The sequence below is a fragment of the Pantherophis guttatus genome, chromosome 1 (assembly GCF_059756535.1).
Source record: "Pantherophis guttatus breed Tessera chromosome 1, ASM5975653v1, whole genome shotgun sequence".
In the NCBI taxonomy this organism is placed as follows: domain Eukaryota; kingdom Metazoa; phylum Chordata; class Lepidosauria; order Squamata; family Colubridae; genus Pantherophis; species Pantherophis guttatus.
The window spans coordinates 204,663,810-204,690,904 of record NC_142063.1 but is presented as its reverse complement, the minus strand read 5'-3'; the positions used below and the strand labels follow the sequence as shown (position 1 = coordinate 204,690,904).

Here is a 27,095-nt window from a genome sequence, read left to right as displayed (position 1 = left end):
TCTGGGAAGTTTGGATTAGAAGTTTGGAGAAAGGAATGATTTCTATCATCTATTTAATCTGGCATACTTTTGATCAGCCTTCTTCATTGTGTAAATTTTAATTTGCAGAATTTTAATGTCCATAGTGATTGGGAAATTCTCAGCACTAAAGTCCATACATTGGGGGGGTGGGGTATGCAAACTTTGGAGAAACTGGTCTAGGGTAAAACTGTGAGAAGTGGGTTTGCTCCTTTTTAATGCTAGTTATTGAAAACTCTGGTTTCTAAAGCATTTTATTCATTTGTCGACCAATTTAGCATCACTGTTTAATAAAAGCATGCATATTACTTAATTGACATAGGGGATCCAAGTGGAACAATCTGGTGACACGCAAATGAAAGTAAAGCATAGCACAGTTTTTCTATAGAGACTGTTGATCCCACAATAATTAGTAATTGCTGAGAGTGGGAAACATGGCATGGGTTTCGGGTTCAATATAAATATACAGAGACAGCTTGCTGAAAATAACCTTGTAAGTCTCCAAGGTATATCAGGTTTTCATACATTATCTAGAAAGATGGCTGGGTGGTTTTGGAGCAGTTACTCTCTCTTAGTCCAGACATCAGGCTCCAGTGACAAGCCAGTTGGTCAATTTCTATTGCAGCCAATAGATCAACACTTGATTGATCGGGGGGAGGGGGAGGGATGGGGACGGACCGACCCCAGCAGATCTGCATTTGCGGGAAAGCATTTTGTAGAAGAAAAAAAATCTTGTGTAGCAGCATAATTTCTACTTGCCATTTTTATATCTGTCTTGGCTTAAGAGTTTCATAATTTTAGAGCAATGAATTCTTGATACTGTATGTTAATATCTAAATTGAATTGGACATTCTCTACTTAGGGCACATTTGGTTTATTAATGAATACTGTGTCACTTTTTAATATATATTACTTTAAAAATTAGAACATGGGGATGGGGAGGACAGACTCATATAAAAAAAGAATTACAAGAGTACTATAGTCTGCCAGTTTTTTTAATCTGTGCTCACTAGTAGCTAAATAACAAATCAAGCACAATAAACTTTAGGATAGGAAGTTTAGTTTATTCTAATACTTTTTATCTGAAACCACTATTGTAGTATTTCATAACTGTACATTGGCTACTGCAATCTCTCTCTCCCGCCCTCCCTCCCTCCCTCCCTCTCTCTTTACAGATAAGCAGTGGTGAAATCTGGCTGGATCTATCCGGCTCGCGTGAACCGGTAGCACCGGCGGTGGGAGACTCCACCCACCCACCGGGACGTCATTACGTCCCATTTTTTACCTTCTGGTCATGCGCAGAAGGCTCTGCACATGCCCAGAAGAGGCGCGCTCCCGGTAGCGAAGGTAAGTGAATTTCACAACTGCAGATAAGGAACATCCAGATGTTCAGAATAACTCAAAGGGTATATTAGTGAAAAGCTTTTGAGCATTAGCAAAATATTTAAAAGATAGATGAGAAATGTGGCAATTAACTGGATAGTGAAATCAAGAAATCATGGTTGGGGGTTTATTTTATATATGATGATCATAACCATTACAATTATTGTATGAGCGTATCATACCCAGTCTGAAATGAAAACGCTATTCACAGACCAAGGAAGGCTAAGGGTATGTGAGTTAAAGATCAAACCTCCAAAACTGTACCCCAAAAGTTAGCTTTTTTTCTTAATTCTCCTGCTCTGAGAAGGATGCTACAGTGCAGTCCTAATCCAGATTAGATACCAGTGTGATTCCCTTAGATTAATTTAAATGAACAGATCAGTTCCATGTTGCATAAATAATATAATATAGCCTCTGGTTTGACAAGCATAATCTCAAAATAAAAATGGAGAGAACATTAATGAAGTTTGTTAGGTTCTTCCTAGGCCTGTGATATTTTCAGGTTGTCTGCTCTCAGTTTTGGAAGTGCAAAGCCACAAATTCCTTAATTATCAAGTATAGTAAGAGTAGATTAGCTTCTCTCCTCCTCATTGGAATTCTAGCCATGTAAAAGTTGGTTGATTTATTTAGGCTCAGTTGAGTATATTAAAAGTGTAGTCCTTACGGAACACTTCAAGAAGATTTGTTGACTTTGTAGAGACTTGCTCTGGTGAAGGACTTCGACAGGCTGTGAGAAAACCAATACATTTGTCTGCATGCCAAGAGCTGTTGGATTTAGAGGCTTGGAGGAGACAAACCTTGTTTGAGTGTGCAAAATGAATGTGAGTATGCCTGTCACTACACCAATATACATCTCCCTATATGAAATCAACATAATGAAGATAAAGCAGAACCAATTTATATAATCTTATGATTTACTCTACTCTACAAACAACTGTTGGGGTCATAGATTGGTATTCTGTTACAGAAACTGAACTCAGAGGATCAGATTCCAGAATCTCACAGTAATTTATTAAATGTGGATTTCACTGTTGGGGACCACAAGGGTTCAGGTTTTGTGTTACACTTAAATGTATGTATTTATATATTAAGTATATGAATATGTTTTTAAAAAATAATTTATCACTATGTAGGACAGTGATGGCGAACCTTTTAGACACCAAGTGCATTTTAGACATGAATGCGCGCATATGTGGACATTCACACATGTGCAGCAGAGACCTAAAGGCCAGCTGGCTGGCAGGAGGGCATCCCAACACTGGCAGCGCGGCAAGAGGTAAGATATTTTTCTTTTGTGAGCTTCTGTTTCGTCGTTTGCAGGGATACAGAAGCTCACGAAAGAAACGCCACAGAGATCTGACCTGGGGCGACAGCGCGCGTGCCAGCAGAGAGGGCTCTGCGTGCCACCTCTGGCATGTGTGCCACCTCTGGCACGCGTGCCATAGGTTCGCCATCACGGATATAGGAGAATGGGCAATTTAGTGCCTTTCATATATTTTGGATTTCAGTAATCATCCTCAAAAAGAATAGACAATAGGCAAAGGACTTTGAGAACTTTGAGTTTTCTGTTATATAGTGGAGGGTATCCTTCTTTCTTGTAAATTAGAGGTGGGATTAAAATGGATTTAGGGTTACCTCTAATATGTGAGTACAAGCATTTGGGTTGTTACTAATCCGATGAGTATCAAAGCCACTGTCATGGATGAAACTCAGAGCATCCAGGAGTATATTAGTAAGGTAGCATCCAAAGATAAGCTATTGAGGCAGTAGTAGACAGGGAAAGAAGATCAAGTAGAGGAAGTGCCATAGCTATACAAGACTCTGCATGGGATGTATCATTGACATACAGTTGGGGTGACTTACATTGGAAAATCATACCCAATAATATCATCTGGGAGAATTGGAAATTTATGAATACAAATGAATAAAGAGTATTCATAAGAATACTCTTAACAGATAATTCAACATTTTTGAATTATCTGTTTAGCAAACATGGACACTCATTTCAGTTTTTAATGTAATAAAAGTGGGTCAGTCCAACTTAATCACCAAGTTTTGCACTTTGCCTTGACTGCAGAGTAGGACAAAGGCATAGGCTGGACTGGACTGATATTTTTATCTGTAAAGAAATCTGGCCAATGAAGGCAAATAAGATGTTAAAATAGTAAAGGCAGTTCACAGGCAAAATAGAAATGAACAAAGGTATGGACCTTTGGTATGCATTATTGCAACATCTGCAGTTTGATGTGATTAATTCCAAGGTTACCAAAACACTACAGAAAGTGTTCCTCTCTGTGTAACATTCAGTTATAAGCTAATGTATTGGAGCACCAGGTTGCTTTGTTTTGATAAACATGTGAAGAATTATCCTGGCTTTAATATGAGTTTTCTCTTGGTGATTTTAATCATTGGCTTTAAATCTCCTTGATTTAAATAAATGTGCCTTGATAGATGGACAGTTTGGAGAGACTCAGCATAAACATCTCTTTCATAGCACTGGAAGATACCTGATCCTCAGCATTGACATCTTTATTAGTTATGTTGTCAACAGCAACTTAAATCAAAGCACAGGAGAGTGGCAGCTGAAACTACCAGATTCCAGAAATGACTGGGAAATTGAAAAAACATTCCAGAAGAAACAATGGCAAATTATTTCTGTATTAGTAACCAAGAACTTGCAGTGCAATAATGGTATTCTGCTTTTGTCATTTGCAACAAGTTTTCTTAGATGCCCATAGATAGGACTGCAGAGGGAAAACAGAATTGCCCTAAAATCAGTACTTTGCAATTTCATTCTGAAAGTTTTATTTCAGTTGCTTTGGAGTAGTTTATAAATGAGTCGCGGTGGCAAAGTGATTAGAATGCAGTACTGCAGGCTACTTCTGCTGATCACTGGCTGCCAGCAGTTTGGCAGATCGAATCTCACCAGGCTCAAGGTTGACTCAGCCTTCCATCCTTCCAAGATGGGTAAAATGAGGACCCAGATTGTTGGGGGCAATATACTGACTCTGTAAACCACTTAGAGAGGGCTGTAAAGAACTATGAAGTGGTATATAAGTCTAAGTGCTATTGCTATAAATGCAAATAAAATCAATACATTAACATTTCAGGGGAGAAAATAGAAACCTCCCCACTACTCAATTGCTGCCCTCTTGACATTGGGAAAAAATATTTATCCAGAAGTTTGTAAAATGAGCCTTTTGGTGAGCATTTTGTAGGTTAAAGAAGTCAAATATTTATGAACATGATACTAAGGAACAAAAGTGAGACTGAAACTTGCTAATACTTTTTATAGAAAAATATAAAGCAGAGTTGATGACTGAGTTTAGCTTCTCTTTTTTTTCCAAAAGAAAAAGATAGTAGCAGCTTGTGTTTTCCATAGTCTCTCACTGCACATTTCTCCTTTGCACTTCTTCCTACACAGTCTTTTCTTCAGAGATTGAGAGATTTGCATTCTAGCAGATCAGACTGCATAGCTTGATGCCTGCTGAGAAAAGCTTGCATGCCTGTTAAGCTGTCTGTGCAACTCCAGCAGGGAGTCTTGCTATTCTGAATTCAAACATCTTTACTTTGGGAGAGGCGGATGAAACGAGATTTGATCTAGAGAAACTCTAGAGATGATAATCCTGGTGCTAATTTTACACCTTAAGAAGGCTGGTTTATCTGCTGCTTGGGAACAGAATGGAGGGGTGGGAGCGGATTGGTAGATGGCAGTCATAAATTTCACGTCAGAAAAATAGTATTTAAGATCTGGATAAGAAAATTCAGCAGCTTCACTTGTTGCAACTTCCCTCTCCCTCTCCCTCTCCCTCTCCTCTCCTCTCCTCTCCTCTCCTCTCCTCTCCTCTCCTCTCCTCTCTCATGTGAAGTTCATTAATGCTTACATCTACCTTGGGAAGAAGACATTAAATCTGTCAAACTGTTTCCAGATTATTTATATCATGATCTGTGAAGCATATGGTTTGAGCATCTTCCTCACTAAATTTTAAAGAAGACAGGATTGTTGTTGTTGTTGTTTTTTTTAAAAAGAGGAAGTTTCTATTTTCCTTGCAGGACACATCAGAAATAGGGGAAACAGGTTTTGTTTGGCAATAATGTCTAACTTGGGCATTATAATAAAACTGAGACTGCAATATTGGTCTAAATTTAAAATACTGTGTTGCAGATCATTAAAAGAGATTTATGGCAGTTCTAAATTATCTCCAATAATATGCCATGCAGAAAGGCATCGGTAGATAACAGAAACCTAGGATGCACTTTTTATAACTATTGACAGAATATCTATTAAAAAGTGATTTGCTGTCCCCATTCAAAATATAGGTTTTCCTTACCCCCTATCCTTTTTAAACCTTTATAACTAATATTATAATCCATATAAAATACAATTTTGCTTCTATTTTTACCCTAAGTCCTGAACTGTCTGGAAAATTGCAAGAGTCTTTTTTCCTCCCCATGGGCATTTTTTATTTGACAGATCGGTTTTTTGGGGGGATGACTGAAATGCCCAATTAGATTTAGATTGCCAAAAAGAGAAGTCTTATGTGTATTCAGGTCCCCAAATACTTAAACACTTGAAATTGAGAACAAGACTTTGGAACTACAAAATATTTTGCTTCTCACTGAAGGAAGATCTTAATATTTCCAAGCTTTCTAACCACTTTCTAAAACTGATAAGAGGGAAGAAATCCTGTCTTGTCCTAGGGATAAAATGCACATAAATGAAGACTTTGTGTCTTTGAATATCTTGATAGTAAATACTAATTCTCTAACTGACTACTTTGGGTTATGTTGTTGGAATGCTGTTGGGCTGCTTTCTCTAGCATTTTGAAACATGAAAGCAAAATACAATTCAATAACTGTGTATGAAAAAGAAGAAAAATCTTCAGTCTGCAACAACAATTGTTGTACAACATTAATTTTTACTACCTTCTCCATTGAGTGTTTCAGCTTCAAGGAGGAGATGGAGCATGGCATTCACTTGATTACTACCAAACTGCTGTTATTAGCTGTTCTGCTCGACAGTATAATAATAGTAATAATTCATTTAGTGAATACAATAAACTATAGGTCATAAATGTAGGAACATTAAAAATGTAATAACTAAGGTAGTTGCTCTGATAGAAGTGGAAAAGTTTCACAGTGTAATAAGCTAATCCTCATTTTTGTTTTCTATCTGCTGATGTCTATAGAGTTGTAATGAGAGTGGAATCTTTTGTTCGTAATTTTTTTAAAGACACAGTTCTCTTTCTGAGTCTTGCATTTGCTTTAGCTTCTCCAACTGTTATTCTTGGTTACTTATTTTTTTGCAACAACACAAATGGTCAGCCAGAGATTTATGCTTCAGTTTTCTTTTTATAATTTTTAAGTTTGATATTCGGCATGACATAATTGTATAGATCAAAACTCTTGAGTTTTTTAATCTCTGTTCTAAAATAATTTTTCATGATTCTTAATTTTCCCTTCAGTTAATGTGCATACAGTTCCAATTGTAAAATTGTGGAACAATTATGTTTGTGTGTAACAGAAAAAGTATTGATATTAAGACTGGATTTCCTTCTATTCAAACTTTAAGTATCTAACACAAAATAACACATATTTTAGTATTTTTAGTTTTACTTAGAAAGATATTGTCTCTTTCTTTTAAATTATCTCAATTAAGTCATATGGATTTGCCATATCTTGTCTCCTCTCCTGACCCCCCCCCCCCTTGCTCATCCACTTTGGAAAAAAAATCAAAGTTACAGGAGAGCAGCATCTTCTTTTTAACTGAAAATTATCCCCACTCTTTCCAGCCCTGGAATGGCCACATTGTAATACACATTAAGGTATATGTAATGTATGTATGTATGTTTGCAAATTAAGGTAACATATACACATTACACTATGTTCTGTCCCTTCCATACACTCAGCCAGATCATATCTTAGGTTGACCAGTCATAAAGAATAAGTTTAACTTGCAGAATTATAAGACTGCCCAATTCAGCTCTGACCCTGCTCAATAAGTCACATTAAAAGCAAGTGCAATACCTAAAAACAAAGCAAAAAGTAAACATAATGATACACAAATCAAGGAGAACAGACGTACCTCATCAGAACAGACTGCACACATCAGATACATGTGAGATCTTCCCCCCGCCGCCCCAAAAAAAGTTAGCAGGAAAACAGCATGTGAAATCTACACACATTCTAGATGTATGAATTTCAACTCTTAGAGTTCTCAGCAAAAGTAACCTCTGTAGGATGCTTTAACTAGGGAAGACTCATAGGCAGTGGTGGGATTCAAAAGGAGATTTCTTTTAACAACTGGTTCTCCGAACTGCTTAACTACATAACAACCGGTTCTACCGAACAGGTGCGAACCAGTAGAATCCCACCACTGCTCATAGGCAATATTGAGAGGAGCAACTGTACACATTTTAATCTTCCTTTTGCAACATCCTGTACGTTGTAACTATAAAGTATTAGTGATGCCAACCTACCATCATTCTCTAGCTCTACCCCAGCAATATATACAGGATGTACCGAAACTCAGGCCCCACAGGCCAAGAACAATGTTTTATTAATTAATTATTTTTCTTTCCAGAGAAAATGTAAACATGTTGAAAGACCATGTGTCAAAAGAGTAAGGAAACGTTTAGAAAGAAATGGCAATCAATTTGAACATTTAATGTAAGCTACATACTAGATTGTTACTGGGGCCTGATTTTTGGTACATTATGTACATGTTTGTATGCAAATAAATATGTTTATTAAAATTAAAAAAATAAATACGTCCAAGAAATGGGAAACCTACCAACCTCTGCAGAATATTGGAAAAAATATTGTTTTGTTGGCCTGTCCACCTAACTGGTCAGTAGGGGCTTCTAAGTGCTATCTGGGAAGAATGCTGGTTTTCTGTAAGAGATAAAAGATACCTTTGAGGTTTAGTTGGTATAAATTAGGAAATTAGAGTTTAAGTTGAGTAAAATGGAAGTACAGCATCACCCATCTGAGATCTTATAAAGAGCCTTGTCTGGCGATAGCATACATCTTTCTTTATTGACCTTATTAGAATATTTGGGATTTTAATTTCTTTTGTGGGCTATTGTCCATTGTGTCTTTCTCAAAGATGCATAGTCTATTATTTTAAATCTATTTTAACCACCTTATAATCAAGTCTGGGAAGGTTATGTGAGATAAGTATACATTTAATAAGATCTGCATTTATTTTAAGTTATTTTCCAAAAGTTTACATTTTGGGGAGTGCATTTTATATAATTGCTTTGCACCCAGTATAAGCTATTGTTTTATACCAGTGGTTCATTAATATATCTTTTTTCTATTTATAATTCATTTTTCTTAACATCTGTCATAGTGCTTTATGTATATTTTCTAATTTTCCAGTACCATTGGTGCTTTACCGTCCCATCTCGTTTGTGGTCCTGTTGCTTGTTTTTGCTTTTATATATAAATTTTTACACAAGTTGGAATGACACAAGAAATGAGTCTCTGACTACAGCCATGAGAATTTACTAACTCAGTGTGCTGCGTTCCATTCCATATTTGAATTTGTGGGGATATTTATAGCACAAAAAATTGCTTACAAAGGCAGGCTCTCGTCACCTGAAATAAATTTCTTTGCATATTTTCAAGAAATAAAATTATTCTGGCAACTAATTGGAGGAGTTTAAGTACTATAATTCAGAGACATTCAAGCAGATTAATATTCAAGGATTCAATGTATATGATAAGCTGAACAACAGACCTTTTCAGTAGCAGCTCTGCTAGCAGATGTGAAACCCAATGAAGTAAAACATCATGCCTCTTTTTTATATATTATATATTCATTGCCAAGCTATTAAGCATCTAAATTAAAATGTGTAGCAAACTCCAGTGACCCTTTAAAAGGCTAACACACTTTATTCCTGCATATAATAAGTGTCACACTGATTAAGTGTTAATATATTCCTAACTTTGGCACTGTCTACACACTCAAAAACTTTGCTGTAACTTTGCTTTGTATAAAGCAAGAATAAACCACTTTTAAAGACTCTCTTATTCTATTATCTATCTAATGTTAGCAATCTAATATACTGTCTCTCCCACTGTTTTGAAATTGTCAGTTCATCTAGCATTTCTTTATCTATGGTTACATTCTTCTCTTATCTTAATTGGAGAAACAGCTCTTGTGAGAAATTTATATAATGTTCCAATAAATTCTGCATTCTTTTGCATCTCCCTTCTTCAGAATTAGTATATAATGATTAGTAATAATCATTTCCAATCTCTAAACCTGCTAGTCTTGATCCATGTCACCAGGATAGAGGACGGAATAAGATAGAGTTGGATATGACTACATACAGTATCTGTTGAACTTGTGCAACTAATACATTATAAAAATGGCAAGAAATGACATCTGGATTCAAAACTGGAGATTGAAACGCTAGCAAATTGAGATGGATAGATAACATCATTTTGTTAGTTTTTTTAAGACTTTGTTATTTTCAGCTATTTCTGAAAGTAAAGATGAAAAATGAATATAATATGGCTTTCAGGTTGACTATAAGTAGATAAAGCGTGCTAGAGAAGTAAACGGGATTAATCTTAGCGAGGAAGATAAAATTAAGGAGGATAAAGTTAGTTCTATGACAGTAAAGATCAGCATTGTTGAAGCAGTGTTTTTCCTAGTATAATAAAGTATGCCAAAGAAAGCAGGGCAGAGAAGAGAGAACGAAAAAGAGAACCAGGCTTTGAATGATGGATTTGCCTACAGTTACTGTATGGAAAGTATTATAGTCTAAAAGTAGGATCAATCCTGCACCAAATATTGACTAACTTCTGCTTTGAGATAATGATTAACAACCAGAAACTCTTATAGTTTGGATATGTGATATGAGCAGATAAGGAACTAATAAAACAACAACTCTGCTTTGTAACATTGGAGAAGTAGAATGGAAAAACAACAGATAAGGTGGGTAGGCAGAAAGAAAAGAATCACTGGGATGTCTTCAAAAGGGTTTTAGATTATCTCCAGATTCAGATCAAGAGGGTCGGGATATACCCACACGGTTGCCCCCAGATGCAAAGCGAGCAGCCTCCAGTCCTCTTTCTCCTTTCAAATTAAGGTTTACAATATAATCTCTCAAAAGATTTTCCAGATCATTACTCAATGCACCGTTTGCTCATAAGGAAGAATTAAATTTTGAAAACATTAATTCTATACTTTCCCTTGTCCCTATTGCATTGAATGCAATAAATCATGCTTGTACAGAGCATTAGATGCAAGTCTAATAATGAGTAATATTGCTGGGATGAAATGCCTAACAGACCCTGAGAGAGAAGGCAGTAAGACAGGAACAAGGCTTTTGACCTAAACCATGCTGAAGTCAGATGAAGGGAGAGTTTGCCTTATTTACTGTATAATTACTATAAGACGCACCAGAGTATAAGACACAGCTTAGTTTTTGGAGAGGAAAATAAGAAAAAAAATCTGCCTACCAGGTATTCATCTGGCTAGTGTCCTTAGTCTGGTCAGCTTCAGCACATTAGTTTGCTGGTTTTTATCCCTGCTTGGGGATAAAAAACAGCTTCTAAAGCAGAACTGATCTTTGGAGAGAGAAGCAATGAGAAAAGCAGGCAAATTAGGGCTGAAAAAAAGCTTCACAGCTGACAGTTGGAGGGAGCAGACAAAGCACGGAAGATCGCTTCACTAAAAAAAATCTTCTGAAGCACAGCTGAGAGTCAGAGGGAGCAGGCAAAGCCCAGAGATCGCTTCACTCACTAGCGCCTGGTTAGGGCTGAAAAAAAGCTTCAAAAAAGCCACATTCGGAGTATAAGACGCACCCAAATTTTCAGCCTCTTTTAGGAGGGAAAAAAGTATATCTTATACTCCGAAAAATACGGTACACATGGTTGTGCAGAACAGCTTTGGTAGGCTTTGCAGATTTGAATATTTTACCCTACATATTAGTAATAAAGATCTTTCCGGAAATCTAAGTGGTACCAACTGAACTTGCCAACCTTACAGGGCTTGATTTACAAAAAAAAAAGGTAAAGGAGTGCCTGCAGATTTTACTCTGTTAGCCGTTGCCAACTATGGGAGGCAATGCTCATCTCTGTTTCAAGGCCATTGAGCCTTTATCCAAAGACATTTCCATGGTCATGTGGACAGCATGATGTCACAGAGTGCACCTCTTTTCCCATCAAAGTGGTACTTATTTATTTACTCACATTTGCATGCTTTCGAACTGCTAGGTTGGCAGTAGCTGGGACAAGGATGGGAGCTCACCCCGTCGCGTGGCATTTGGGTCTTGAACCTGAGCTGCTGGCTTTTCCAGTCGACAAATCTGGAATCTTAACCACTGAGCCACTGCGCCACCCCAGGGCTTGATAGTTACCATTTTATTCACTCTAAATAATTTGGAACAAAGAACTCAATTTAAAGGTTAAAATATATTGAGTTCACAATACCCTGTTTTTGTTTTGAGAAGGAAATGCTATCCCAAAACATTTTTTTAGTATTGGGAAACAAGCTGTTTTGAATCAAACGTTACTGAATTTGTTTCACACACTCTTTTTTTTCTCACCATCCAAAGGATCTGTGGATCTCACACACAGAGAGAGAAACAATTATGACTCTCAATAGTTGGAATATATGTTTGCAAGAAATGGAACTTGCAAACATTTGGTGTTGCTTCTCATCGTATTGTACTGAGAAATTCCAAGTGCAAGGATAATACTTTGTATATATAAAAAAAAAGCCAATTTGCATATCTGAAGATTATTACTCCAACCACACAGTCTGGTACACACATGTCTCTACAGTCAGCTAAATGTTCTCTTATTCCTTTCGCCTGAAGAGGTGTTTTTGAAATATGAGAACTCAGGATAAATCCGTAAAATTTAAATTGGCCTCATATTTTGCCTTTATGGAATTTTGATATTTTATAGGCATTGTAAGTGAATCTATATTGAAATTGCCTGTAGAATTGTATAAAGAGACTTCTGTCTCACTCTATAGCCAGTAGCTTTTGTAGTACAGGGGTGTCCAACTCGCAGCCAGCAGTCCAGATGCATCACGCACTGGCCACACCCATGCCTGGTGTAGCAAAGGGGGAAAAAGTCATGATACGTCATGTGATGACACCGTGACAACGCGAGTTTGACACCCCTGTTGTAGTATGTATATATGTGTAGTATATATGTTGTAGTATATATATGTGACGCAGCAGACTAAAGTGCTGTTAAGTAGCACCAGCTGCCTGCAATTATTGCAAGTTCAAATCTCACCAGGCTCAAGGTTGACTCAGCCTTCCATCCTTTCGAGGTAGGTAAAATGAGGACCCGGATTGTGGGGGCAATAAGCTGACTTTGTATAAAAAAGAACACCGCTTAGGAGGGGCCAAAAGCCCTACTAAGAAGGTATATACAAAAATATGAAGGCTATTGCTTAATGCATTGTAAGCTGCCCTGAGTCTCTGGAGAAGGGCGGCATATAAATCGAACCAATCAATCAATCAATCAAAAATAAATAAATAAATAAATAAATAAATAAATAAATAAATAAATAAATAAAAATAATAAATAAATAAATGTGTGTATGTATATGTATGTGTGTGTGTATAAACCCATGGTGCCTCACCTTTTTCACATAACTATTGAAAATATGACTTGGTTATTATTTTTATTTTAAAGTAAGCTGTAAACCAGTTTGTGAAAACTGGACTGTAAATCTATTAAACCAACACACTAACATGCTTATGGCAAATAAATTATGAAAAGTACTTCATAATTCATTTTTAAGGCTCAGAAAAGTTAGTATCATTTCCTCACACACAGATGTACAAAGCAAAGAGGAATTTGTCACTTTCTCTGTTACACTTGATAACTTTTAACAATTTTCAATTTCCAATCCAACATTTGTTTTGAATTCTCTCTTGAAATGAAACTGAAAGCAGTGCAAAAAATAATTAGAAAGAAGGTTTCACACAATTTCTTTTAAAATAGTATAAATCCTTTATTTTAGTTTATCTGTAGATACCAGAATTTCAGAGGAATTATTTGGTAAAGTAAGTTATGCAGAGCTAGGCTATTACTTTCCAAATATTTTGGACTTCGGTTTCCTAAATGTAGCCAGTAACAGAGGACCCTGTGAACTGTCATCTGAAATATCTAGTGAGTTCCATATTGTCAGTTTCTGGCTAGTTTTAATCAGGGATGGGCTGCTGGGGGTTCACAGAGGTTTGAGAGACCCTTTAGCTGAGATTCTGTGCAGTTCGGAGAATCCCCAAATCCCACTCCTGGCTGGCCCTGCCTAGCCTCTCCCAGTAGTCCTCATGCGGCCCATTTTGGATGCAGGTAAGTGCAAGGGGTGTGCGGAGGCTCAGGGAAGGTGAAAAATAGGCCTACCGGACATTCAGGCCTGTTTCCGGCCTCCAGAGGGCCTCTGGAGCCTTGGGAGGCTGTTTTCGCCCTCCCGGATGCTCAAGGAAAGCCTCCGGAGCCCAGGGATGGCAAAAACACCCCCTCCCCACCATGGGGCAAGAGGCCGACTAGGCTGCGCCCACCATGGCCACGCCCACCATAGCCACGCCCACCCAGCAACCGGGCAAAGAACCCCTTGCTAAAATTTTTGAAGCCCACCCTTGGTTTTAATGCTACATCTTAATGTAGATTGATTATAGTAACTCTGCATCTTCCCAATAATAGTTTCATATTTTGAATACAGTGCTCTAGTGTTTCAATTTTCCCTTCCCTAATTCTGCTTTTAAGGATGGGACAAATTGGAGCATGATATCAGTGAACATTTTTGTTCTAAATCATAATTGAAGAGAGGATCTCGGGGCTAGAGAGTTCAAGGGCAACCATGTATTCTCTTCAATATTCTGTTTTAGCCAGAATAGGAAATACATTCTCCAAATCTGATTGATTCACTTGATGTTACCTCTTAAATAAAAAAGTTTCCAAATATGATCTTTATTAGGTCAACGGAAAGGTCACAGTAGCATGCAAATGAATCAGTTTTCTAGAAGAGACATTAAGCTAACTCAATAAGTATTGTCCAAATGCACAATTTGGAGTTTTTCTCTGGGGAAATATAGTTGCATTTGAAATCATCTATTTTGTATGAAGAAGCATCATTGTGAATGTACTTAGAATAAATTCTTGAAATCCTAGGAAGAAATTAGCTCTAAATGTTGGGGATTTATTGAGAGAGACATCTGATCATGTCAAAGGATTTTTCCTTCTCCTCCAGGAGCCCTTCCTCCAAGTCTTCCAAAATGTATCTTGGATAGTTCCCAGGTTAACTTCTTGGAGCAAATTCTGAGAATGGATAAGGGTTAGAGGATAAGATAGAAATTGTCTTCATCCATTCTTCTGATAAAAGCAGTTCTACCAGGAGAGAGACTTAATTGGATGCCAAAAATTGCCATATTTAATATCAAAATATGATATACGGTAGAAATGCTGGTTTTACCAGCAATATTTTGCCAACAAAAACTATAATTTTCAGTTTCTTGACTTTTTCATGTAATTTATTTTTTATTTGTCAATTCAGTTTCACTTAGCTTACAAATATAGGGATAAAATTTTATTGTACCAATTTATTGGTATAAATGCTCATGAATCATATTGAATTTCACAGTAGGACGTCTTGTCTATTTATTCAAATCTCAGATGAATCTCTATGTTGAGAGCCATATGTTGACACTGTGGTATATCACAATTCTGTCTATTTCTATTTAATTGTAGCTACAATTTCTATAATATATTACTTGTTTTAAAATGAATATTATCTGTGTATGTAATAATATGTTTCAAAATCAGGCTCCCTGTGTAAATGATATTAGTATTTATTGAAGATTACCTTTACAAGGTAGAATTGTCCATGTACTCTCAATTTCTCAGTTAGGTATCAGCTAATAGTTATACAGTTAACAGCTAATGCAGTTATGTATTACACTAGGTGAGTTCCTTTTTACCCGTGATGAAAGATATTTTATGCAAGTTTAAGGAGTTAAAAAAAAAAAAGAAAAATATTTTTGAATAAACAGCAAAAGGGTGACTAGAACATTGATTTTAGAAAATTATAAATGGATCAAAGAGACAGATGGATTTGAAAGAGTGTTTCCAATTGATTATTTAAAATATTACTGTCAGCCCTGGTGCGTCCGGTGGCCCGGGGCAGCCATTACAGCGTGGATGCGATGGCAGGCCAGGGGAACGGTGCGGCCACATACCTCCACCGCCTGTCGGAGCCGCTTGCAGGAAGCATGGCTCGATCAGCTGAAGAGCAGTTGGGACAGCCATGAGAGCCAGCGCAGTCACCGCCACATGCCCGGATGGAAAGACAGCTGAGAGGTGGCCACGTACTTTGTAGCTCAGCTGTGCAGCGGGCCCTGGCGTTTTCACTGCAGCGCACCCGGATGGGACACAGGCGCTTCCTGATGGCATGGAACCCAGCTGAGAGCTGGCGCTGCCAGATCAAGGAGCCCAGGGTTTGTGCGGGGGTGGGGCTAGGTAAATGCGGGATCACGTGCTGGGGTTATGGCTTTAAAAGGTGGTGGGGAGCACAGAGTAGGAGCTCTAACAATATTCTCATTTCATTGTGATTGTCAGTATGTGCCAATGTGAATAAACAAGATTCTAACCATTGTCTGTGTTTGGAGTCCTTCATTCCCAATCGGAACCTGACAGTTTGTTAGAGTTCTTCTTTTTTACTTCTCATGGCCAAAGGTCCAGTGCCAGGGTTGGAGGCTGCAGACTTAGAACAGTCCGTGGCTGCAACGGAGGTAACTGTATTGGAGGCTGTGGATTCAGCTGAGGGCGTTCCTCTGGCAGTCAAGCTGAAGGAACGCCCGATTGTGGGGCTGGGCCCTATGACAAGCCAGGAGGGTTTGGAGGCAGGCTAGGGTGGAGCAAAGGAATGGTGGCTGGGGCCTTCTGGGACTGCAGGCTACAGAGCCCCTTCACCCACAGGCCCTGGGCTCACCCCTGCTGGGGCCCATTTCTCCCAGTGGAGGGAGAGAAGAATATTGGATGATGACTGGAGCTATTCTATAGCTGTTGGCAGTCAGACAATCAAAGTATTGCAAGAAATGTTTGGGGCTGTTGGGTTCAGGGCCCCAGGTCAGAATAGGAGTTGGCAGGACCCCAAGGCTGCAACTCACTCTCTGCATGAGTCCCACCATATGGGCCCTGGGCCTGGATGTCTCAGGGTACCCAGTGAGGCCCAACAGTATGTGGCCCAGGGGCCCCTGGGAGTGCAGGCCCACAGGTCGCAGCCAGGCATAGCACGGCCTGCCCAGGTCCCTTATGGCCCGAGGGAGAAAGATGAGAAGGCTCGGGGTTAAGAAGACCACAGCCCTCTTCCCCACGTGGCGTTTGGGACTGGACAGTTCCCTCCAGTATTAGGCCGTTGGGACCCTCCCGCTGAGAGGGCCGCATTCAATGGAAGCCCAGAGAAGGTAGCCTGTTCATCAGCCAGGTATTAAATTATATGTACAGATATGGCCACCTGTATACCTCACAATGGGATTGGGTAATGGCTGTAATGGCAGTGATGAAGGAAGAAGCTGCGGACTGGGTAGTGGACCTATACGGAGAGCATGCTGAGGAATTAGGGGACCTAGGCCTCTTTTTGGCCACCCTTCAGGAACGGTTTGAAGATACCACCAGGACACAGCAGGTGAAAGGGGAGCTGTTAGCGGTGTGGTGCTAACCTGACAATTACAAAAAATTATATATGAAAATTTTGAAACTAACTGTAAGAAATCCTACGATGTGAAAGTATTGCTAATTAAAAAACAAAACAAGATAAGAGAGGACTTTGAAAATTGAATAGGGGAAACTAGAGAGAACTGAAGATTACAATTGTAGAAGAGACCCATTAATATAATAGAACAATATTACTTGTAGAAGAATTCAGCAATATTTGGGAACAATGAACTCACTCAGAAATTACTCTTAAGATTGTCTGGTACTATGAGAATGGATTTAAAAGAGGCTACAGAAAAGGAATAGATTTTTCTAGACAAAAGAGAGATTGAGACTTTGAATGTGGATCTAAAAGTGGATTTAAAAATGCCCAGAGTACAAGAATGATATGGAAAAAGATGTCACACTGGATTTACAAATGAAAATCAGCAGATGCCTTAATAATTAAAGGGGACATTCAAGTAATAAATCAGAAGAATGATTTAGATATTTTTTTAAAAAAAATTGGATTTACAAGAGACGTGAAGAAGTTTCCTAGCAGAGACCAAAAGAAAAGACACAGAGAAAAGTTGCTAAGAAATCAGCTTGTTGAACATTATTTAAAAGATCAAGCTTTTAATCTTTAAAAGTTGTAAATGGGAATAAATATAAAGTAGATTGATTTGATCAAGATCAAAAATTATATGTTGTTGTTTTGGATAGCATTTAATAGACGTTTTTTTACAAGGATCGAATGATAAAACTTAAATATGTTTCTAGATAATAGGTATGTTATGGGAAGAGATTTCTTTTGCTGAATTTTTAGAGAAAGTGGTAAGTTACTGCATTAAAAGTAAAAGAGCTTAAAACTGATTTATTTGATTAAAGTTAAAAAATATATGTTATCATTCCTGGTAGCCCTTAATGGACTTTTGCTGATTAGGACTGAATGATGATATTTTATAATTTGTCTATTGATGTCAGGCCTCCCAAGTAAACAAGACAGGACACGCAGACAGAAGAAGTAATTCTACTTTGTTATAAGGCTATATTAACAGAATCTTGCGAGCCTAAAAATACAAACTTCCCACCACTAGATTTAACTGCTTGAACAATTAGGCCACTAGTTCTTCCTGATTTTCTTTCTCTGGGGGCTCCTGCCTCTCTTGTCTAATTTTTTCTTAGGCAGCATCTCTCTCCTTCTTTCTCCAAGGTCATCCACACATTCCATCTGATCACAGATGAGATATGGTAGTGATGGCTAACCTTTTCCGGACCGAGTGCCCAAAGCGTGCATGTGTGCGCATGTGAATACACACGCATGTGCCCAAATCCCCAAAATGGAATGAGCACGCCATTAACTCTAACCCTAACCCCACCACCCTGTGCACGCGTGCACGGCCCCTGCACATGCCCCCGCAGCGCCCCGCCCCCGTGCATACGTGTGTGCCCCTCCCACATGCCCCGCGCATGCGCGGTAGAGACCCAACGACAAGCTGGCCGGCGGGAGGCGCATGTGCATGCACAGCGGAGCTGAACTAGGGCGATGGCTCACATGCCCACAGAGAGGGTGCTGCATGCCACCTGTGCCATGCGTGCCATAGGTTCGCTATCATGGAGATATGGGAAGAACAGATCTTTTATTGAAATACCAGAGAAGGGGATAAGCTACTGAAGTTATTTGTAACATGTCTGGAGGGAAGAGTTGTTTTTTTATATATCTTTTTATTTTACTTTCTCCTTTTTAAACCCTTCTTAGTTTGTACTAGATTTTTTTTTATCTTTGTATAAACTTTAATAAAAATTATTAAAATTAAAAAAGAATATGTGGCTCTCTTTAGGCTATTATGGCATTGTGGTACTAAGAAAATGAAAGCTGTTTTCTTGTAAAATTACCTTTCATCTTCATTGGTTCCTTTAGCCTGCTTTCTGACTTGCTAGAAAGTATACAGTATGTCTTGTTTTTCTCAAACATGATATATATAGGCTTTTCACCCTGCTTGTGCTGTGCAGTAATATAATTCAAGTGAAGCTGACTAAGAGCCTGATCTCTAGAGCGCAGTAGGGAGTGCTTTAGAGATTATATCATCCTCACCTCTCGTAGACCATTGAGTGTGATGAGAAAACACAATAGCAAGAGCCAACCATTCGATCAGGAACCTTAGCTTTTATTACCCAGTTTTCTATCACAATTTTTCATTATTGTTTTGTCATTGGAGGGTTGCATTTCCTAACCGGGGGTGATGGTGGTAGTGGAGTGGCAGTATTCGTATTCTTTTTTTATGCTACTATATAGGAAGTCCTGGACTTCGGATCATTCATTTAACAACTGTTTGAAGTTACGATGGCCCTGAAAACATTGACTTAAGACTGATCCTCGCATTTACAATTGTCACAGCATCCACACAGTCACATCATCAAAATTTGGGTGCTTGGCAACTGGCATGTATTCATGATGGTTTTAGCATTCGAGTCACGACTACCATTTATGATTTTCTCAGGGGACTTCCAAGAAGCAAAGTCAGTGAAGAACTCCAGATACATTTATGGCAATTCACTTCATGACTGTGGCAAAAAGATTGTAAAATTGGGCATGCCTCCCTTAATGATTGCATTGCTCAGTGATGGGAAGTTCTGGTTTCAGTTGTGGTCATAAGTCAAGGACTACCTGTATTTTTATTGTTAAGAAACATTTCCCTTGCAGTTAATTATAGTATTATTTGAATAAACCATGTCTGTCTGTCTGCCAGTCCTATGTTTCCTACTGCTGTTGCACAGAAATACTTTTGGCTGGTTCTGTGAGGCATTGTGAAGCTACTAACCAATTTGTGTGTGTCCATGCATGTGTGCATGCAACCTTGTTCCCATTGTACTTGTTTATACAAAGCCATGCTGTTGCATTTCTTCCCCCCCTCCCCCCCAAAAAACCCAACAACAAGCCATGCTTTCTGCCCATATTCCATAGATTTATTTTACAGGTCATCTTTGACAGATTCTGCTAGTGCAGGGGTCTGCAACCTTAAACATTCAAAGAGCCATTTGGACCCATTTCCCACAGAAAAGAAAACACCGGGAGCCACAAAACCCTTCCCATGCCTGACTATTTCTTGAGCGGCCACAAAACTAGCATATGTAGTTGAATTTAATGTTTTGTTTTCTTCTGAAACTTTTCTTTTCTTGGATTTATCCATGGTTGGCCTACCGGGGGTTGAAAAGCTCAATAAATCGCATGCTGGCGGGTGTCGCACATTGGCAATTGGCGACGCATATTTTGAGCGACAGGGAGCCGCAGCAGAGGGGTGAAAGAGCCACATGCAGCTCCAGAGCCGCAGGTTGCTGACCCCTGTGCTAGTGCAATTGTTTATAACTATATTGCTGACAAGAATCCTCCAGTTCATAAAGGTGCAAATTTGGATCCAAATATCTATATAAAAAATAGATTGTTAGTAGTAGTATGAAAGCTAAGAAAGCAAGCCACACATTCAATAAGTATTGGTGGTGTTAGAAAAAAATCCTTCAGCCTTAGGATTCTGCCACACATTAGTACAGGGCATGGAGATAATACAATCCTCAGGTTACAATACTTGTACACAGCCTGGGCTTGGCCTCCTAGGATCTCCCTCACTCCCTTGAGACACAGCACCATGATCCTTATCCTGCAGCCACTCCACTCTGGTGCTGAAAATCCTCCTTGAATTTCACTAGGGGAAATTTTCAGTGCCACAGCAGAGAGACACTGCAGTTAGGTAATGGGTGCAAGGTGCCTTGCGAGTTGCGGAGGTCCCTTAAAGGCTGCACATGGCATGTCTCTCCACTCAGGAACTGAAAATCCTGCTTAGAATTCATGAGAGAACATTTTCAGCACCAGAGGGAAGAGGCAGTGTGGTAAATTAAGGTGCGCAGGATGCCTCGGGTGTGGGAAGTATGGGGAGGCCTAGAGAATATCTCTCCACTAAGGAGCTGCTTGGATTTTACTTAACAACTGCTTCACTCAATGACCTGACAACAATTCCGGTTCCAATAGTGGTCATAAGTCGAGGACTATCTGTGTTAGACTGACATTACATTGTTGATGTTAAATTTGTAAACTGCTCTCTCTCTCTCTCTCTCTCTCTCTCTCACTCACTCTCATATTACTAGGACTAGTAATACAATTGATGATAGCCACTTAAAAAACAATGACACCTTGTAAAAAGAAAAGAAGATTGAGTACTGTAATGAGATAATAGTGTTAAATTGCTATCCCTGTCTCCTATGTTTTAGTGCCTGAGGGTAGCACAACAGCTTTCTGTACACAAAACAGTACATAAGAATTCTTCTCTTTACAAGCCCTAAACAAATGCTAGTTTACCTTAATCAAAGATCAAGAGTTTTTCACTGAGGAATTTTCTAATATGATAATATGCCTATCAAATTGTTAGTGAAAATACACAAAGGGGTATTTTCTGAAGCTGTCATTCATAGTAATTCTAATATTTATAAGCAGCCCACGCTTCAACATTTACAGGAATGGTAAACATCTATCCCATAATTTTCCAATAAAAAAAGGGGAAGAATTGAGACTATAGCATCTTGGTCTTTATTGCAAAACAACTATTTTTGTTTGTGTAGTTAAGAACATGTATCTTTAATTATAAAACTTGAACAGAAAAATCTTCGGTGTTTGGAATTAATTAAATTAAAATGTATTTGGAACAGAATTAGGATATTGTATTGAATTATAATTACGAACAACTGTAGGGATTATTTTTTTTCATAATCTATGTTCTTGATTTATTCAGTCTAATTTTTCATGGAGTAGCTAAGCAGACATGGAAGTTAAATTGGGAAGAGGAAGGTGATTGTCTTATAGCTTTTGATGAAATCATACTCTTTCTCATTTTTGGCTGTCATAGATTATCAAGGGTAAAGAGTTTGCTGGTTTGCTTCCTTTAGTCTGGCAATCAGCAAGCCCAGTATATTTGTATGACATAGGCTATTTTTAGTAGGCTATAGCTCAATTATTGCATTTTGGGGATATCGCACAATTTAAATACTTTAAAAAGTATTTTAGGAGCCTCTTGCCAGGCCTCTCCAAAACCCTGTCACCATGATTGTTAAGGGATTTCTCTTTTACTTCCTTCCATTGATAAAATTGTCCATTTATTCCTATAATACTCTTTCCTTTCTGGCTATTCATAAGAAGGCACTCCCTTTTGTGTCATGACAACTAAGTTTAACCATTAGCCTTGATCAGAAATGTTGCCAAAGGAATGTAAGTATACAATGTTGACAGGGTGATTGCCTGTTGACACTCAAAAAAATCTCAAGAAGGTTGGTTTGTTGTCCTCAATGTTGAGGGTTTTTTTTTATTATTATTATTACTTAGTGAATGTTTGGATGGGAATCCACCAGGAAATGCCAAGACTATAAGCTAGACTGGGAAGTTGAAAAAAGTAATCATGAATCTGTCACTCTAACTCACCAAAAGCTGATTTCATGTTAAGGGAGGGTATATATTTTTACTTTTAATCAATAGGAATGTCCACTCTGATAGTGCAGTTCTAAATTCAAAATAGAATGAAGAGTTTTGATTGACTTTTAACCAAAATGTGTCTCTCTAATCTTCATTATCCAAAATCCTCCCCGAAGCTCCCCTCTTTATATTGTTGTTTATTTATTTGTATTCCGCCTTCATTATTTTTACAAACAATCCAAACAGATGAACATATCCAATACGCGTCCCTCCTCGTGTTTTTCCTACAACAACAATCCTGTGAGATGAGTTGGACTGAGAGAGAGAGAGAGACTGGTCCAAGGTCACCCAGCTGGCTTTCATGGCTAAGGCGGAACATAGTTTAACCAAGTTTATTTAACTATCATTTTTCTTCTAAAGAAACCTCATTGGGACGACAATTACAAAGGAATTTTAGAGGTCAGTCTTGTTTTGTTTCTATTCTAAGCCCTCATTATGACACATCTAACAAAATGTTTTTGAAGATCCATAATCACCTTAACTTAGACATATCATAAATAGGCAGGTCACCCAATCATGTCCTTCCAGCCCCAGTAACCACCTATTCCTCAGAGACACTTAATCTTTCATCCATGCCAGACCACAAGAAGCAAAGTACAATTTTAAATTAGGTAATCCTACTAACCTGCCTCTTTCTTTGGCATCTTGCAACCATTTATATTTAATTCTTGTTTGTTGTTTTTTTTTTTACTTTGCCATACAAACTAAAAAAACATATTTTTGCCATTGTTTAAATGGTACGTCAGTCGTCAATATTGGCAGTGTCTGAAACAGAAATAACATCCTAGGTAGAACATTCATCTTCATCACTGAAATTCTATCCAACAATGACAGTTGTTGTTTGTCCCACTCCAATAAGTCTGTAACTGCAAAAATTTTGAGTGAGTTATATGCTTCTGAAACTACAAAATGCAACATGGAAGTGAAGAGTCCCTGCAATATGTATTGAATGGCTTTGCTCTGACAGTTCTCTCTGGTTTTATTGTACGTCTGTCTCAACAAATCTCTTACAGTGTTCAGTGATTTGGGGTGCTGGTAGAACAGACTTCAGCAATTTTATAATTTTTTCCGTTTCAACTTCACTCATCAAGGAATTGGTATTTTGTATGAGAAACATTTGGGAATCTTATCTTTGTATAGTTGCTTTTTAATTAAAAGGCCCCCATTGAGAGAGCTCTTTTTTAAATAAAAAAAAAGCAATTACATTTTATTAATCAGAACTTAACTGTCCTAAAGGAAGGAAACCAGAATGCAACCTGTGGGACTCTTTCTCCCCCCCACCCCACCCCCCATGTGTGAAAATGGGATGAATTAGTTATGTTTTGCTTTAGGCTTTCTAGGAGATGAACTTTTGTGTTGTCTTTAATATGACTGAGATATGCTGCTGATTGTCCCAGATGTTCTAATCTTGCATTCTCAAGATAGGTTGGAATTGCAATTCCCACAACTTGCGGTCCCAGCACACCTGAAGGACACCAGATAGATGGTCTAAATTTGGAGTTTTGTCTTTGCATTTAAATTAAGAACATTTGGCTATTGGTGAAACGAAAAAAAATTATAGTACAAAATTGCTTCTGCTCCCTTTATAAAGACAAAGAAAAACCTAGGGAACAAAAGAGATTTGGCAGACCTGTAATGTTTAGAAAGAATTACTGCCCAAAATTTAAGGTGCTGTGTTCCTATAATTTCAGTGTAGTTCTCTTCATATACTTTCTGCAGCACAATGCTTTTGATAAGCTACTGTGCATTTTCTTGGCAAATTTATTTTCTTTGCACGTGTATATATGTAAGTGTAAGTATAATATATAAAAGCCCCAGTGCGCTTTCCGCCCATATCTTTTTGTATGCCACGCATGAAGTTAAGTTTCCTGTGGGATTTGCTTACACTCTTCTGTGTATGCATTTGAACATCTTGGGAATGACAACCTGGCAACCTCCTACTGGTATTTTTTAAAAAATGCTGTAATAACATGCAAGGATATTTTTTAGTTTATGTACAGATTTTCAGCTAGTTTAGCTAACAAAATGTTGCAAAAGCCACAGGGGAATTGAATTTTAAAATTACAAATTTTAAACCTTGGTTGACTGGAGCCAGATATCATGACCTGAAGTAGAACTGTACATGCATGTATGTATATATATTGCTATTTCTCTGCAAACTTGATTATGGCTTTTTTAAAAAAAACAAACAAACCCTGTCTCACTTTTTTTCTAATTTCTTCTTTGTTTTCTTCCTTTTCTTATGTACAGGTAATCCTCAGGTTATGACAGTTCACTTAGCAATTGTTCAAAGTTATGACATAAGCCCCCCCCCCCCAAGTACTTCCAACACAGTCCTGAAGTTATGAATGTTGCAGTACCATGGCAATCGTTCACTCTTATGAATGATATTTACCCTGCCTATTCCCCCTGCGGGGTCTCCAGAGACTCACTTACTGTGTGACAATCTAGCCAGTTGTTGGTTCCTTTGCCTGCTTCAGTGCATTCTCAGAGAACAGAGGCCTAAAGTCGTGTGAGATCTCGCACTACAGTACTTTAGGCATCTGTTCTCAGCGAACCGAGGTCTGCACCAGATCCAGCCGAAGAGCGCTTGCAAGATGACGAGACTTTGGCACAGCAAAATCGCGTTGCTTCAAGTCTCCTATCAGCTTGCAAATGCTTTTCGTGGCAAGACTGGAATGGCACGAAAAACGTTTGCAAGTTGATGGGACGCTTGAAGCAATGCGGTTTTGCTGCCCCAAAGTCTCGTTGGCTTGCAAACGCTTTTCGCGCTGAAACTGCAAGCAGGCAAAGAAACCGCGGCAAAGAGGCTGGAGAGAAGGCAGCTCCCTAGATCTTCACAAGGTAAATGATCCAGTGTGGCAGGACGAGGGGGGAAGCAATTGTGGGGACCCCAGGGGATGGAGCATGAGTTATCTCAGTTGGGAGATGCTTTGGGTGGTCTGAAGCAGGTGGCCTGTTCCATCGCTAGGTCCAACAAGGCCTCCCCCCCCCCCCGAGATACCTCATGTGCACTTAATAACCTGCGCATTCGATTAGCAAATGTGTGGGCGAAAGCACGGATTGATCACCTTTGACATGATTCACTCTTACAAATCCTCAGGTTACAAATGTTACATTACATTTGTAATAAGACAAGGATCTTGAATTTTCTATAATGGAGTGCAATATCTATATTGCCAAAGGAAAAAGAATAGATATACTTTTGTGTGCATTTAAAAATATCTTTTTGTTTACTGTATATACCCTGCATAAGAAAATGATGGAAACATTTTTGTTCTTGTAACTCTTGTATTCCATATATTTTATAGGCAACTTCGCAGAAGTTCTTAAAACAACCTTGTCAGTTTGATTATGCCCATTTTCACATGCCCAAAATCATAAAGGGAATTCATATCCATGATCTTTTCATCTAGAAACTTCTCTCCTGCATAAAAGCTTATTTATTCTACTCATGTTTCAGCATTACAAACTTTTAATTCATCCTGAATAGTTTTGAAAGCAACATATTGTATATGTTATGTATATTTTTGTATACATTCTCACGTTTAATATCTTTTCTTTAGTGTTTCAAAAACTAGCTGTAAATTTATGATTCAGACCAGATAGATGGACAGACAGACAATATTTGTCTGCATCTCTTCATACTAATAGGCTAGATCTCATACTATAATTAATGTACAATTATTTATTAGATTTTTATCCCATTTTATTACTTTCTAATTAACTCAGGGCAGCAAAAATACATAATAATCCTTTCTCCTTTTTTCCTTGCAAGGTATGTTGGGCTGAGAGAGAATCTAAGGTGGGACTAGAACTCACCGTCTCCTGGTTTCTAGGCCTGCACCTTCACTACTACTTTAGTAAAGATATCCTAGTCAAACTTAAACTTTCTCAGACTGCATCTATCAAGCAATCTTAAGCATATTTTCCACAATTTAGTCGCATTTGCTTTTTTGATAAGTGTTCTTAAGATTGGAGCCCTAATTTTATTTCCTGATTTTTGCAGATGAAATGGTGAGACTTTAGCCTGTCAATTTATCTAACAGAATTTCAGAGTAGACATGTGATTAATTTTGGACTGTTCTACCATAAGGACTGGAGTTTGGAATGTTGTTCTGTATTTGTGTGTGTATGCAGGTGTGTAAATGTGGTAATGTGAAATGCTGCCTGAATATTTATTTGCTGTGTATACATATCTGAGCATTTATCTGAATATTTATTTGCTGGGAACTCCATACATATCTGAGCATTCAATTTTCCACTTGCTTATTCCCAAAGACCTCCATCATGTACTTTAGAAGTTTAACATGGATTTTTTTTTTTAATGTTAGGGATGATATCTAGAGATTTAATTTGTGTTTAAGAAAATAGCAGTATGTGAAGTATTCAAATAATTCAGAACTTGTTTTTTTTTAAGTGTAAGGTTCCCAAACAGGGGTATCAAACTCACGGCCTGGATGTGTCATGCTCTGACCACGCTAACCCCCTGTTTAACGAAGGG

At 38.2% G+C, this 27,095-nt stretch overlaps 1 protein-coding gene across 7 annotated transcripts in view; it reads left to right on the top strand.

The window, feature by feature from the left end:
* Positions 1 to 27,095, top strand: part of KLHL29 (kelch like family member 29) — a 426,037-nt gene that overhangs the window by 84,473 nt on the left and 314,469 nt on the right. For 2 of the 7 annotated variants that reach the window (XM_060689303.2, XM_087882340.1), the window contains exons 3-4: positions 1,194 to 1,365; positions 2,099 to 2,222. The exons of 4 other annotated variants lie outside the window; for them this stretch is intronic. The gene's annotated coding sequence lies outside the window, so the exon portion shown is untranslated. The remainder of the gene's footprint in view (positions 1 to 1,193; positions 1,366 to 2,098; positions 2,223 to 27,095) is intronic. One more of the 7 variants, XM_060689304.2, reaches the window with a different exon arrangement.